This window comes from Dromiciops gliroides, chromosome 6, assembly GCF_019393635.1.
Source record: "Dromiciops gliroides isolate mDroGli1 chromosome 6, mDroGli1.pri, whole genome shotgun sequence".
NCBI lineage: Eukaryota > Metazoa > Chordata > Mammalia > Microbiotheria > Microbiotheriidae > Dromiciops > Dromiciops gliroides.
This window is the reverse complement of record NC_057866.1, coordinates 209,017,261-209,023,260: the sequence shown is the minus strand read 5'-3', so window position 1 is coordinate 209,023,260 and position 6,000 is coordinate 209,017,261.

Sequence of the window (6,000 nt, the reverse complement as noted above, 5' to 3'; positions counted from 1 at the left end):
TCACAGTCCAAGGTCCAACTTGACTGACTCTGGGCTGGCCTTAAAAAAGTCAGGCAAGGCTCTGGAGTTAGATCCTTAAGTGGCGGGGGGCGGGGGGGGGGGCGGCTCTGGAAGCCCCCAAACCCATTATTTTCTCACACAGGCCAGAGCTGGGATAGATGAAGTGGACAATTTTCAGGGCACCTTTTCTAGCCCCTTCCTCATGTCAGGAGGTGAGCAGTCTGGTCCTTAAAAAAGGCTGCTCAGGGGCAGCTAGGTGGTGCATTGGATAGAGCACTGGCCCTGGATTCAGGAGGACCTGAGTTCAAATCCAGCCTCAGACACTTAATACTTACTAGCTGTGTGACCCTGGGCAAGTCACTTAACCCCAATTGCCTCAACAAAATTAAAAAAAAAAAAAGGCTGCTCATACACCCTGTGGTAAAATATGAAAGTTTTTAACAGTCGGTTAGGATAAGTGAAAGACGCCAGTTTTTCAAGGACCACCCTTTTGGGGAGGAGATGAACAGTCTGCCTGCTGCGCATGTCAGACTGCCTGCCGGGTACAGTCCGCCTGCTGCGCATGTCAGACTGCCTGCCAGGTACAGTGCGCCTGCTGCGCATGTCAGACTGCCTGCCGGGTTTTTTTGGACTTCCGGGGTGGAGAGAACGGGGGTAGCCTTTTTTGCCGGCTTGGCGGGACTCCGGGCGGCGCGGCACAGACGGTCTGACTCACTCCAAAGGTGGCCTAAATCGGTTTGGTGAGTTTTTATAAGGAATATAGACAGCCTAGATTTAAGACGATTTGTACTGTATTTCTGTTTTCCTATCCTTCTAATCAACAACACCTTATATACAATAAAGGCTCTATCTAGAAAACCAGAAGCTTCTTCCATTTACTAGTCTGGGAGATGAATTAAGGGAAGGGTTAAGTAGGGGAGATTTATGATCTAATATCCAATTTTAAATCTCACAGTTTGGCGACCACGAAGGGACCTTAAGGACCCTCCCACCCTCCCTAGTTTGGCCATAAGCCGGCTAATTCGGTGGATTTTCCAAATACCCCCCCCCCCCCCCCGCGGACTTTCCCTTTGTCTAATCTCCCTTAAAGACTTTAAGCCTCTAAAAGTCTTGCTTTAAACAGAAAAGCCAGCCCAGTTTAAAGGGCAAGATGCTCGAATATTCTACCATCCCTTTGATTTTTCTCATCGGAATGTATTGGGACAGCATAACATCCCGACTTAGAGGAATAGTTTATTCAATGGTCCTTCATAACATTATTGGTTTTTTCCTCATTCAGGCAGCAAAAAGTTTTTTGTATAATAGTATACGTGAGAATCTTTGGGAAAATACGTTTAATATAAGTAGAAATTTTATGCCTGCAATTGAAATACCTTTTAATACCACATCCATAGTTCATACGACTAAGGATTTTATTTTTTTTTGTTGTTTTTTTTTTGTTTTTGTTATTATCATTGTTTTTGTTATTATCATTGTTATGATGTGGGGGAAACTCTCACATATGGAGAGAGACCTCAAAATGGCTGTTTCTACTAGAGATGATCCAAGTTCAGAATCAGATCAGCAGAAACTACTCCCTCTGCAGGAAGCTATAGAACATAGTAAGAAGGGAGTGCCAATTCAAGTCAGAAAATATAGCCCCTTTAGACCAAGTGACTTGAGCGCATGGAAATCAATCATCCCTAGTTTTGAGAAAAATCCAAACACTGTAATTTCACAGTTAAGGACTATATTTAATGCATATCAACCCAGTTGGGCTGATGTTACTTGCCTTTTGGAAACTTTACTGTCCCCAACTGAGATTACAGATATTATCTCAGCAGGAAATGCCCTTGTTGCGAAAGGTAAGGCCGATGTGGAATGGCCTCTAAAGGATCCAGAGTGGAATTTATTAATTTGATCATTGACAATGCTATGCTAAGGTTTTAAAAATACAGCAATTCAAACAGTTAAAGAAGATAATCCAGCTTTCCAGACCAGAGTCCAGAATCCAGTTTTCCAGACCAGAATCCAGTTTCCTCCTGATGACATCTTACCACTTCAAGAAGACAAGAGAACTCAGAGACTTTATATGAACTGTTTTGCTTTATTAGCTTTTACTATCTCCTTTCTGTTATATACTATCTGTAACATGTACTCTCTGCAGAGGCTCTCCCTTTGCAAGACTAATGTCAAAGCGTCGGTTCATGAGGAAAAAAAAAAAATCGCCCCTCTGGACAAAACTTTCCTCTCTTCCTTTTCTGTATTGTTGTTCGCATATTATTAGTCAGCAAAAGTTATTATATTCTTTTTACTGTTCCATCAAGGAAACATTCCGTTTCTTGAGGAAGCAAAGGGGGGAAATGTGGTAAAATATGAAAGTTTTTAACAGTCGGTTAGGATAAGTGAAAGACGCCAGTTTTTCAAGGACCACCCTTTTGGGGAGGAGATGAACAGTCTGCCTGCTGCGCATGTCAGACTGCCTGCCGGGTACAGTCCGCCTGCTGCGCATGTCAGACTGCCTGCCAGGTACAGTGCGCCTGCTGCGCATGTCAGACTGCCTGCCGGGTTTTTTTGGACTTCCGGGGTGGAGAGAACGGGGGTAGCCTTTTTTGCCGGCTTGGCGGGACTCCGGGCGGCGCGGCACAGACGGTCTGACTCACTCCAAAGGTGGCCTAAATCGGTTTGGTGAGTTTTTATAAGGAATATAGACAGCCTAGATTTAAGACGATTTGTACTGTATTTCTGTTTTCCTATCCTTCTAATCAACAACACCTTATATACAATAAAGGCTCTATCTAGAAAACCAGAAGCTTCTTCCATTTACTAGTCTGGGAGATGAATTAAGGGAAGGGTTAAGTAGGGGAGATTTATGATCTAATATCCAATTTTAAATCTCACAACCCAGAGGGCTACAGAATGCCACTGTTGTTTCAGTTAAGTGAGAAGACAACCTTAAGGTCCCGGGTTGCTTGTGTGCAGGGTTGTGACTATAGTTCCCAGTATATCCACACCTGCTGCTTAGTCAATTGCCTGTCACCACAGGCCTTTGAGGTAGGCAAAGCTGCTAAAATGGTATAGGTGACATCCTATTGACTCACACATAAATTGGATTTAAGCTAGGAGGAGTTGTGCAGGGTTGTTGGCCTCACCTTGTTTTCCAGTCATCGAAGTCCTGCAAGGCAAAAGTCAGGATGACTGGTGATGGCCTAGTATCTTTGATATATGCCAAAGCTCCAAGCACTCCCTAGCACCTGCTTCAGCTGCCTTCATGGCCCTTGGAACAAATGGTTCTTATCTGCCCATTCTGCAGGGTCTGCAGCTCAGTCTCCACATGCTTGGGGCAGACCTCCCCCCCCCCCCACTGATGGGTTTGAGAGTTCTTGGTTACCCTGAACCTTGTTTAGCCCATCTGCCAAAATGGTTTACTGGGGTATGGTCCCTGAGCATGCTACAGCTTCTTGGAGTCATAGGTGGGAGTTGGGTGAATCAAGTGGACACCAAAGGGGGATGAGCAGGCCTGAAAAGGGCTCAGCAGCCCTCACAACAGGTGTACTACTCTTCCCTGAACACCCTTCCATCCCCGCTCCATATTACCACTAGGATCAACATAAAATCTTGTCTGGCTTTTAAAGATCTTTACATTCTGGTCGCTCATCTACCTTCTAGCTTTGATAAGTTTTACTGCTCTCCCCTTATCCACAAAATACTCCATGCCTTTTCACAGGCCATCATCTCTCATGCTTGGGATGCTTTCCCTCAGCTCAGCCTCATGATTTCCCTGGCTTCCTTCAAGAGTAAGCTTGAGTCCCACCTTCTGCAAGAGGCCTCTCTCATTCTTGCTCATACTAGGGTCTTCCATCTGCTCTGTATAGACTGTAGAGTTATTTACATATGGTTTCCACCATTAACATGGGAACTCCTTGACAGTAGGCACCATGTGTCTGTCTTTCTTTGCATCCCCAGCACTTAGCATTGTGCCTGGCACAAAGACAGAGCTCAACAAATGCTTATGAACTGGTTTCTTGATGTCCCTCAGAGCCCATTGGCACCTGAGCAGGCTGAGTCTGAGTGCTGTTGCTCCTGCACCACACCGCGTTGGTCACTGCTATTCCCCAGGGCTTCCAGCGTGAGCTCCTTGAGAACAGGGACTGTCGTACTTTCCCACTTATATTCCTAATGCTTAACACAGTGCTTTTCCTATAATGAAATTCTAGGGATGGTATATATAAGAGGAACTACTTCCATTGCTTGGACCCAGGGGGCAAAGTCAATAGGTACACTAGAAATTGCAGAAAGGTCAATTTTCAATAATTAAAACTATCCAAAATCAAAACTATCTAAAATTTTAAGGCCAGCCCAGAGAGATAAGGGGATGCCTCTCATTGGTTATTTTTTAGCTCTCCAAATCCAGAAAAAAAAAAACCAACACTGTGGAATCTAGATGCAGATTGAATCATACTATTTCTACTTTTTTTGTTTTTCTTTTTTAATTCTTTTGTTTTGATTTTTTTTTTGTTTTGATTCTTCTTTCACAGCATGACTAATGCAGAAATATGTTTAAAGTGATTGTGTATATATAACCTATATCAGATTGCTTGCTGTCTTGGGGAGGAGGGAAGGAGAGGAGGGAGGGAGAAAAATTTGGAACTAGAACTCTTATAAAAACAAATGTTGAAAACTATCTCTACATGGAATGAGAAAATAATAAAATACTTTTATGATTAAAAATTTAAAAAACTGTTTACCGATGTATTTTGTTTTTAAATTACAAACATTTGCAGATTAATTCCACTCCGTGACAAGTTTCTGGTAAATTAAAAAAAAAAAAGCCAGATGGAACAGTTCTGGAGCTGAAGTCAGAAGACCTGAGTTCAAATCCAACCTTAAACACTTACTGTATGACCCTGGACAAGTCATGAACTCTGCCTCAGTTTTCTTATCTGTAAAATGGGAATAATAATAGCACCAATCTCACAGGGTAGCTGTGAGGATCAAATGAGAATATTTATAAAGTACTTTGCAAGCTTTACAACACTATATAAATGCTAGCTGTTATCATTAAAACAATTAAGTAAAACAATAAGATAACCTCATCTGAAAGTTCATGCAACATTCCATATCTGTAGCACTCCCCTCCCTCTCTATTTTAATTTGGTTTTAATCACCAGTTAATTAATTCATTGAATAATTAATTTTAATTATTTTTTCCTTCCTACCTTTTTCCCATTAAAAAAAAGAAGAGAGAAAAGAAAAACAAATACCCAATAACAAGTATTCATAGTCAAGTAAAACAAAGTCCCTATTGGAAATGTCTAATAGGTGGCTTCTGATAAGGGATTGGAACTCAGGAGAGAGCTCAGGGATGGATAAAAAGATCTGAGTCACCTGTATTCTACTATAAGCAATCAATAGTGATAGCCCTAGAGAAAGGACATAGGTCCGTGAGAAAGAAGCTTCCTGATATCTTTATCTAGCTTAAATGTTTCGAAAGATCCATGATGTCATTTGTAGGGGTACTCCCCCTACTCATGGCTCACTCTGGGCCTTACCCTATTGCTTCATGCTTCATGAATGGCCAGGCCTGAAGAAGCGACTAAGTCTCTGGTGCTGTCTTTCCTCAAAGCTCAGCTGGTCTGTGAATGGCGGACAAGCAGTCCAACACCAGGCCTGTTCTCAAAGCCTTCCCAACTTGCTAAAATCTTCCAAAGTTTTTATTACTCCTCTGGGCCGACTTTCCAGAAGCCAGAGTCATCTCTATGCCCTGAGGAGGCATCAGACAAAAGTTTGGAGGGAGGAGCTATGTCACACCCACAGTGAATTAGACAAGGCAGCCTGTCATGGTGGACAGAGAACTAGACTGGGAACTAGGAAGACCTGAGTCCTGCCTCCAAAAGATACTTAGTGAACCTGAGCAGTTCCCAGCCTCTCCGAGCTCCAGGCACTTTTCTAAGGCTGGATATTGTAGAGAAGGTGCAGATCTACTGTGATGGAAGAAACGCCTCACCAGGGAGGGGCTCC